Source organism: Notamacropus eugenii, chromosome 2, assembly GCF_028372415.1.
Source record: "Notamacropus eugenii isolate mMacEug1 chromosome 2, mMacEug1.pri_v2, whole genome shotgun sequence".
In the NCBI taxonomy this organism is placed as follows: Eukaryota; Metazoa; Chordata; class Mammalia; order Diprotodontia; family Macropodidae; genus Notamacropus; species Notamacropus eugenii.
Window position 1 is genome coordinate 74,149,264 of NC_092873.1, and position 10,761 is coordinate 74,160,024.

General features: G+C 36.8%; 1 pseudogene; it reads right to left on the reverse strand.

Moving 5' to 3' along the window:
- Positions 1-960, reverse strand: LOC140523542 (olfactory receptor 2T2-like; annotated as a pseudogene).
- Positions 961-10,761: the final 9,801 nt, after the last annotated feature.

A 10,761-nucleotide genomic window follows, 5' to 3' on the forward strand; every position in this document is an offset into this window, starting at 1 on the left:
TTACTTGAATTTTCTGGGAAAACACACATTTTCTTAATGTTTTTGTTTAGAGCTGCTAACACATCTTTATTTCTTAAACTGTATATCACAGGCTGGAGCATAGGGGCAAGAATGATGTAAGAAGCTGAAACTACTTTGCCTATTTCTACTGTGTGAAAGGAGCAGGGCAAAATATTAGAATAGAAAGCAACCTCATAGAAAACACTGATTACTATTATGTGGGATGAGCAAGTGGCTAAAGTTTTCTGTCTACCTTCAGAAGTATTCATGTGAGAGACAGTAACCCACATCCAGATATAAGAAAAAGAGCTAAGGGATGTGGGAACTATGAGCATCAGGACAAAACAGATATGCCCAGACACACAAGGGTCTCATATAGGGATGTGTCTGCACATGACAGTTATAGTACAGTTCTAAGTAATCTCACAGAAAAAAAAGTGGTTGGTCTTTTGTGAACCACAATAAGGAAAACTCACATTGATAAGGGTTAGCATAGAGCCATCAAAACAACCATGAATTCAGGGCGCCACTACCATAAATAAGCAGATCCTATGACTCATTAAGAGAGAATAATGAAGGGGATTACAAACAGCTATATAGCAATCATAGGCCATGGGATACAAGAAAAAAGATTCACTCCCAAACCAAGTCAGGTAAAGGAAGATCTGAACTGCACAGCCTGAAAAGGAAATGTTCTTTTCCCTGGACAGAAGGTCTGCCAACATCTTAGGAACAGTGATGCAGGGGTAGACAGTGTCCATGATAGAGTTGACTAAGTAAAAAGTACATGGGAGCATGAAGCTTGGAGTACACATGGATAAGCAGAATTATGATGACATTGGCCATTACAGTCACCATGAAGATAGATAAAATAATAGTGAAGACCAAGCCAAGGAATACGGGATTGATGAAGGTCCCAAAAAGATAAAAATCAGTGGAATTCTCATAAAAGATTTCCATTTCCTTGCCAAATAACCTAGAGTTCTAAGTAGGCAAAGTTGGTTATCAAGCATTCATAAAGTTCATCTCATGAGGACATTACTGGGTATCTAGAGAGGATAGGATACTAAAGAGTTAGAATGCATTGCTTCTTACATAATTTTATGGATGTGGGTTGCCCAAAAATTCGCTCTGTAAATATTCCTCAAAGGAAGTCCACACACACACACACACAAACACACACACACACACACAGATGAAATACATTTGAGCTTTCTTTGGACAATCTGGAATGCATTCTACTATAAAAATGATCTGATGTCATCAGAAATACAACTGGATTCCTTGAAAAATAGACTTTTGGAATTCAGTGTGTAACCTTTCTTTCTCTTACTATGAACAGCACACACATGCATGCACAAACACACATATGTACATATATATGTATATATACACATGTGCATATATGTACATACATACATAAACAGTTATGTATATAACATGTTTTAAAAAGCCTTAGTATAATTTTATAGCTTAAACACAAATTGTGGTTTCACTCAGACTTTTAGTTACAATACTTTGAGTGGCTGCAGTTTCAGGTTTTGAAACATGGATTTTTAAATAAATTGAAAACATATGTTTCCAAAATACTACAAATCTTTTTTTTTTTTTAATTTTTTTATTTTTTTAATGTTTAACAATCACTGCCATACAATTGCGATTTTATCCCTCCCCACCCACCCCCCACTACCTCCCTCCCTCCCCACGACTGCATACAATTCTGTATAGATTCTACATATACTTTCCTATTGAGTATATTTTCACTATAGTCATGCTATGTAGTCAGACTAAGATAAATGAAAGAATCCGTATAACAAATCAGAACATGATACACAAACACATACACATACACAAACATGATCTGCTACATTATGTGAGTGACTTCCATATTTCTCTCTCTGAGCGTGGAAGGCATTTTGCCTTGAGGTCCACCACCGGGATTTTTTTTTTTTTCAGAAGTTCTTGTGTTATTACAAAAATCTAAGTCTACCAGAAAAAACTCTCACACACTGTGGTTGTTGCTGTGCATAAAGTTCTCCTGGTTCTGCTCCTTTCACTCAGCATCAGGTCATATAAGTCCTTCCAGGCCTCTCTGAAGTCTTCTTGTTCATCATTTCTTATGGCACAATAGTACTCCATTACATTCATATACCATAATTTATTCAGCCATTCCCCAATTGATGGACATCCCCTTGACTTCCAGCTTTTGGCAACTACATAGAGTGCTGCTATAAATATTTTTGTACATGTGGGACCCTTTCCCATTTTTATGATCTCTTGGGGATATAGTCCTAGTAGCGATATTGCTGGGTCAAAGGGTATGCACATTTTTGTAGCCCTTTGGGCATAGTTCCAAATTGCTCTCCAGAATGGTTGGATGCGCTCACAGCTCCACCAACAATGAATTAGTGTTCCCACTCTCCCACATCCTCTCCAGCATTTATCATTTTCTTGTTCTGTCATGTTTGCCAATCTTATAGGTGTGATGTGGTACCTCAAAGTTGTTTTGATTTGCATCTCTCTAACCAATAGTGATTTAGAGCATTTTTTCATATGATTATAGATAGCTTTAATTTCTTCCTCTGAAAATTGCCTGTTCATATCCTTTGACCATTTATCAATTGGGGAATGACTTGTATGATTATACATTTGGGTCAGTTCTCTATATATTCTAGAAATGAGGCCTTTATCCCCGAGCTTAGCTGTAAAAATTTTTTCCCAATTTACTACATCCCTCCGGATTTTGGTTGCATTGGGTTTGGTTGTGCAAAAACTTCTCAGTTTAATGTACTCAAAGTTATCCATTTTGCATTTCATAATGCATTCTATCTCTCCTTTAGTAAAGAATTCTTCCCTTCTCCATAGATCTGATAAATACACTATTCCTTGCTTCTCCAGTTTATTCATGGTATCAATCTTTATACCTAAATCATGTACCCATTTGGACTTTATTCTTGTGTACGGTGTCAGGTATGGGTCTATGCCTAATTTCCGCCACACTGTTATCCAGTTTTCCCAGCAATTTTTGTCAAACAATGAGTTCTTATCCCAGAAGCTGGGGTCCTTGGGTTTATCAAACAAAAGGTTGCTATATTCCTTGCCTACTGCATCTTGAGTGCCAAGTCTATTCCACTTGTCTACCTCTCTGTTTCTTAGCCAATACCAAGTGGTTTTGATAATTGCTGCTTTATAGTACAGTTTAAGGTCTGGTAGCGCTAGGCCACCTTCCCAAGCATTTCTTTTCATTAGTCCCTTTGATATTCTGGACCTTTTGTTTTTCCAAATGAATTTTGATATTATTTTATCCAGCTCTAGAAAGTAATTGTCTGATAGTTTAATTGGTATGGCACTAAATAAGTATATTAATTTGGGTAGAATTGTCATTTTTATTATATTAGCACGGCCTACCCATGAGCAACTAATGTTTTTCCACTTACTTAAATCTGACTTTATTTGTGCAAAAAGTGTCTTGTAATTGTGTTCATATAGTCCCTGGGTTTGTTTTGGCAGGTAGACTCCTAAGTATTTTATACTGTCTACCCTAACTTTAAATGGGATTTCTCTTTCTATCTCTTGCTGTTGAACTTTGTTGCTAATATATAGGAATGCAGAGGATTTGTGTGGGTTTATTTTGTACCCTGCAACTTTGCCAAAGTTGTTTATTAATTCAAGTAATTTTTTACTTGAATCTCTGGGATTCTCTAGGTAAATCATCATATCATCTGCAAAGAGTGATAACTTAGTTTCTTCTTTGGCTATTCTAATTCCTTGAATATCTTTATCTTGTCTAATTGCTACAGCTAACATTTCTAGTACCATATTAAATAATAGTGGTGATAATGGACAACCTTGTTTCACCCCTGATCTTATTGGGAATGCATCTAGCTTATCCCCATTGCATATAATGCTTGCTGAAGGTTTTAGATAGATACTGCTTATTATTTTATGGAAAGTTCCCTTTATTCCTACGTTCTCCAATGTTTTTAGTAGGAATGGATGTTGTATTTTGTCGAAAGCTTTTTCTGCATCTATTGAGATAATCATGTGGTTTTTGTTAGCTTTGTTGTTGATGTGATCGATAATGCTAATAGTTTTCCTAATATTGAACCAGCCCTGTAGTCCTGGTATGAATCCTACCTGATCATAATGTATTAATCTCGTGATAAGATGCTGTATTCGTTTTGCTAAAATCTTATTTAAAATTTTTGCATCTATATTCATTAGGGAAATTGGTCTATAATTTTCTTTCTCTGTTTTGTCTCTTCCTGGTTTGGGTATCAAAACCATATTTGTATCATAGAAAGAATTTGGGAGGACTCCTTCTTCCCCAATTTTCAAGAATAGTGTATGTAGTATTGGAATTAACTGTTCTTTAAATGTTTGATAGAATTCACTTGTGAATCCATCTGGCCCTGGAGATTTTTTCCTAGGGAGTTCATTGATGGCTTGTTCAATTTCTTTTTCTGAGATGGGGTTGTTTAAGTATTCAACTTCCTCTTCTGTTAATCTGGGCAATTTGTATTTTTTAAAATATTCATCCATCTCATTTAGATTGTCGAATTTGTGGGCATAAAGTTGGGCAAAGTAGTTTCTAATTATTGTTTTAATTTCCTCCTCATTGGAGGTGAGTTCACCCCTTTCATTTTTAATGTTAGTAATTTGGTTTTCTTCTTTCTTTTTTTTGATCAGATTAACCAAAGGTTTATCAATTTTATTAGTTTTTTCATAAAACCAACTATTGGTTTTATTTATTAATTCAATAGTTTTCTTAATTTCAATTTTATTAATCTCTCCTTTGGTTTTCAGTATTTCTAATTTGGTATTTACTTGGGGATTTTCAATTTGTTCTTTTTCTAGCTTTTTCAACTGCAAGCCTAAGTCATTGATCTCCTCTTTCTCTATTTTATTTATGTAAGCATTCAGAGATATAAAACTTCCCCTAATAACTGCTTTTGCAGTGTCCCATAAGTTTTGGTACGTTGTCTCACTATTGTCATTCTCTTGAATGAAGTTGTTGATTGTTCCTATGATTTCTTCTTTAACCCAATCCTTCTTTAGAATTAGATTATTTAGTTTCCAATTGATTTTTGGTTTCTCTTTCCATGGCCTTTTATTACATGTAATTTTTAATGCATTATGATCTGAAAAGGATGCATTGATTATCTCTACCTTTCTGCACTGGATTGTGAGATTTTTATGTCCTAGTACATGGTCAATTTTTGTAAATGTTCCATGTACCGCTGAGAAAAAGGTATATTCCTTTCTATTCCCATTTAATTTTCTCCAAAGAGCTATCATATCTACCTTATCCAGAGTTTTATTTACCTCCTTAACCTCTTTCTTGTTTATTTTAAGGTTGGGTTTATCTAGTTCAGAGAGGGGGAGGTTGAGGTCCCCCACTAGTATAGTTTTGCTATCAATTTCTTCCTTCAACTCCCCCAACCTCTCCTCTAAGAATCTGGATGCTATACCACTTGGAGCATACATGTTTAGTAATGATATTGCTTCATTGTCTATGGTGCCTTTTAGTAGGATATAGTTTCCATCCTTATCCCTTTTGATTAGATCTATTTCTGCTTTCGCTTTGTCTGAGATTAGGATTGCTACTCCTGCCTTTCTTACATGAGCTGAAGCACAATATATTCTGCTCCATCCTTTGACCTTTATCCTATGTGTATCCCCCCGTTTCAAATGTGTTTCTTGTAAGCAGCATATTGTTGGATTATGGCTTTTAATCCATTCTGCTATCCGTCTCCGTTTTATGGGAGAGTTCATCCCATTCACATTCACAGTTATGATTACAATCTGTGTATTTCCCTCCACCCTCTTTCCCACCATTTGTGCTTTTAACTCTCCCGTCTCCCTTCCCCTCCTCAATAGTATTCACTTTTCTCCCCCTCCTCCTGCAGCCTTCCCCTCCTTCTTTTAGCCCCCCTCCCTTTTAGTCCCCTTTACTCTTATTGCTTCTTTCCTCCCTTTTAGCCACCCTCCCCTTTCTTCCCCCTTCCCCTCCTACTACCTATAGAGCTAGTTAGGATTATCTACTTAAGGTTATTGTTCCCTCCTTTGAACAAATCAGATGAGAGTACCTCTCAAACAATGCTCATCTCCCTCCCCTCCTTCCCTCTACTATAGTTTTGTACTTCTTCCTGTGATATAATTTGCCATTTTCTGCTTCCCCCTTTCCACACCTCCTATTACTTTCCCTTCTCATACTTAAATCATATTTTTGCCATGACATCATTTACTTTATGCCCGTTCCCTCTACGTATATCCCTTTTATCATAAGAGCTGCACAGTTCTCAAGATTAACAGGTATCATCTTCCCTTACAGGGAGGAAAACAGATTGCCCTAATTGAGTTGCAAGTTTTTGTTTTTGTTTTTTCCCCTCTGTTTACCTTTTTATGATTCTCTGGAGACCTGCATTTGAAGATCAAATTGTCTATTGAGTTCTGGTGTTTTGGTCAGGAAGCTCTGGAAATCCCTTATTTCGTTGAATGACTTTCTCCTTGCCTGAAATGTTATGCTGAACTTTGCTGGGTAGTTGATCCTCGGTTGGAGTCCCAACTCCTTTGCCTTACGGAATATTGGGTTCCAATTCTTTCAATCTTTTAATGTAGAAGCTGCAAGGTCCTGTGTGATCCTGACTGTGTGACCTTGATATTTAAATTGTTTCTTTCTGGCTGCTTGTAGTATTTTCTCCTTCACTTGATAGCTCTGGAATTTGGCAACTATATTTCTTGGGGTTTTGAGTTTGGGATCCCTTTCCAGTGGGGAACGGTGGATTCTTTCGATGACTATTTTGCCCTCTGAGTCTAGTACTTCTGGGCAGTTTTCCTTGATGATTTCCTGGAAGATATTGTCCAGACTCTTTTCTTCATCATGGGTTTCTGGCAGGCCAATGATTCTTAGATTTTCTCTCCTGGATCTATTTTCCAGGTCAGTTGTTTTTCCAATTAAATATTTTAGATTTTCTTCTATCTTTTCATTCTTTAGATTTTGTTTGACTGATTATTGTTGCCTCATTGAGTCATTAGTTTCTACTTGCCCAATTCTAATCTTGATCGTATTGTTTTCTTCAGTTAGCTTTCGCATCTCCTTTTCCATCTGGCCAATTTTTCCCTTTAAGGAGCTATTTTCTCCATTTAATTTTTGTACTTCTTTTTCCATTCGACCAATTTTCCCAGTTAGGTTTTGGGTTTCCTTTTCCATCTGATCAATTTTCCCTATTAGGTTTTGAGTTTCCTTTTCCGTTTGATTAACTCTTCCTTTTTGGGAATTATTCTCTCCAGTTAATTTTTGAACTTCCTTTTCCATTTCTTCAATTTTCTTTTTCAGATTGATGTTCTCATCAGTGAATTCTTTTTTTATGGTTTTAAAATCATTGGCCAGTTTTTCTTTTATATCCTTCTTCAGACGTTCCAGGTAATCTAGTTGTGCTTGCGAGAAATTCATAGTCCCATCTGAGGTTTCAGATGGAAGTACAGTCTCAGCTCTGACCTCTTTGGTGTTTGTGTTTTGGTCCTTATCCCCATAGAAAGATTCTATGGTTTTTTCACTTTTCGTCTGCTTTTTCTGATTCATGATGTTGGCTGAGTGTTGCAGCTTTTGGTTCTTTCAGTCAGAAGATACAGATCTTTTAAGTTGAGTTGATGTTTGTCTAGGCTAAAAGCAGGCTTTTGTTTTTTGTTTCCCAGATCAACCCTGGAGTTAGCTTGATAGGTGTGTGGGAGGTGTGGTCTGGTCTCAGGATATCTCCTCAGCTGGCCTGAGGCAAAGGCAAGGTCCGGGGATGGTGATCCCAGCTTCCCTATTGTCTTCCCTTTTCCCCTGGAGGGCTGGGGCACGCCTAGAGGCTAATGTGTGTTCCCGCCCCTCCTGGGGCTCGTCTCCCGGGCTGCGGCTTGCCTGGGTCTCAGTGCAAATTTTTCTCTGCCCTGGGTCGTCTGTCCCTCCAGATAGCCTCCACCACGGTAGGAAGAATCCCCCTTTGCCACTTTTCCAGCCTCTGGTGTTATGAGACCACCCGCCCTCTTCTGCTGCTCCCACTGATCCAGGATCAATCTGGGGAAGAATTTTATGGTTCCCTCACAGTCATCGGGGGGGGAGGGGAGAGCACTTACTGATCACTCCGGCATCCCAGCTTCTGGATGTTCAAGTAGTGACCCACTGAAGTCCCGTCTTTAGGCTGAAGATTTCAAAGGCTGTTGCCCTGATATCGTTGGCTCGGCCTGGCTTATCTCCTGCTCCGCTGGTCTCGCCCGCCACTCTCGGGCCCCTCGGGTCCCCTCCGCCCTGCCGCGCCGACTGCGCTGCGCTGTGCGCCGGGGTCTTACCCCCGCGGAACAGATCCCTCCCGTGGACCTTCTAGTCCAGCCTGGGCTCCGAATCTGTCAAAGTCCGTCTCCCACTGGATTCTACACCTCCAAAGTCTGGTCAGACTCTCCCCCCAGATATATCCAGAGGAGTTTTTCCAGGAGCTTAGGTGAGTTGTTGCTTTCACTCCGCCATCTTGGCTCCGCCCCCCCTACAAATCTTGATTAAGAGGGCTTTCATATAAGCAAGCAAGTGAAATAGGTAGGGGAAAATTACCCACCCTATCAAGCTGTTTATAACAGAAATGAATTCTAATATAGGAATACAAATCAGATATGCTCAGTAATTTAAAAGATAAAGAATCCAAGAAAGGAACTGCTAAGAAAAACCATGGATACATTTACATAAATGCACAAAACATGGTTAATATGCAAAATAAATTAGGTATGCAAAAGCATGGAGGAAAATTAAGCCTCATGGGCATCTTTAATAGGTTACATAATCATAATATAGCTCTCTAAATACTTAGCTTTTTAAAGGGAATGTAAAACTTTAGGTAAAGGAGTAGAAGGAAGAATAAGAATGTTTCTTAGGATATACTTGGGTGAGGAAATTTAGAAATTAGAAGGATCATATATGCTGTAGAAAATTTGGATAAAGGTAAGGAAATGAGAACTTTTTTTAAAAAAAATTGTGGAAATATGTGACAGACCACATGGAGAAAAATAAAAAATAAACCAATAGTTCAGAGAAAAACAATGACAGTGAAAAATGACCATTGATAGCAAGGAAATCTAGATTTATCCTGGTAAGCAACCTAGAAGTAGGAAGCATAGACTTCAAAGGATTCAGAGGAAAGATAAGTGATATCTTGTTACCTAAAATTCTCCAGCATAAGTCAGACCAAAAGGGATGTGAATCTTTGAAGATTGCAATATTGAATACACAAAGTGAATTCCAATGAGGGGTTAAAACAATATTTATAGAGACCGACATTAATATGCAAAGAAATCATAAACCAACTTAGATTTTAAAAGATAAATATAATATAGTGTATCAAGTACAGGAAACAAAGAATGTGCACACAAATATGGCAGCATGTTGTAGAGAACAATGTACCAGGAATGCTTAAGTACAAAATAAGCTAAGGCTAGTGAGGAAATGTAAGGGTTTCAAAAAAGTTTTTGAAAGCTGCATTTACAAAAAGGAGCATCAAAGATGAAAGATGCTCAATATTCATGAAAAAATGATAACAGATGATAAAGTAAAGGTAGAAAATCTAATTCTTATTTTGCTTCTTTCCTCTGTCAAAGAGAATGAATGACCTTTTGATGTAAAAAAGACAGAGTAAAAATGGCTAATTGACAAGATCAGTAGAAAGATAGTAAAAAAAAAAAAAGCAACTACCTGTCCTCACATCATCTGGTCCAAAATAGACTTTACTGTGTGGAAACTGAAATAATTCTAGGATGTTATGACTGAGTCACTAAAAGTGATACTGAAAAACTATGGAGAACAGGAGAGGTGATACAAGACCAAAAAAGGATATTTGTTCCCATTTTCAAAATAAGAAAGAGAATTTCAGCTGTAAACTACAGACCAGTGAGTTTGACTTTGAGATTTCCAACAAGGAAACAGGAAAGAAAGAAGTAAAAGGAAAGGAAGCAGTGTAAGAGGAAATACGGATTAAGTGAGACATTAATTAGAATCAAAAGAAACTCCTAAAGTGGGAAGAGGAAAGATAATAAGTACAACAGGAGAAAATGGAAAGAAATAAACAGTTAGCAATCATAATTGTGAATGTGAATGAGATGGAAGGTAAAATAGAAGATAGAATAATTTACAAATCATAATTTGACAATTTGTCATTTATAAACAATGTTTTTGAAGCAGAAGGATATATACATAGTTAAAATAAAAGCCTAGAGCAGAATCTATTATGCTTCAGCTGGAATAAAAAAAAAAAAAAACAAAAAAAAACATGGTTACCAAACAAACAAAAACAAAAATAAACCTAATTAGAAAAGCAGGGAAATTATATTTTGCTAAAGGTTAACATAGACAATGACTTAATATCTGTACTAAAGACATGTGAACAAAATAATCTAGCACCTAATTCTTAAAGGAAAGTGAAATGAATAAACGGAAAGAGATAGGAAAATTATCATGGAGTTGGATGTAAATTCAATACTTCCTTCAAAACCAGAAGAATCAAAACAAAACTAAATAGAAGCTATAGACCTGAACAGAATTTTGAAAAAGTTAGATGTTATAGACTTCTTGTAAATATTGAATAAGAATAGAAAGAAATATACCAAATTCTCAGCTATGCATGGCATCTTCACAAAAATTGACCATGTATGAGATCTAAAAACATTACAAAAGCACAAAGCAGAAAGAGTAAATGTATCTTTTTACCAAGCATAACTCAATAAAAATTATAG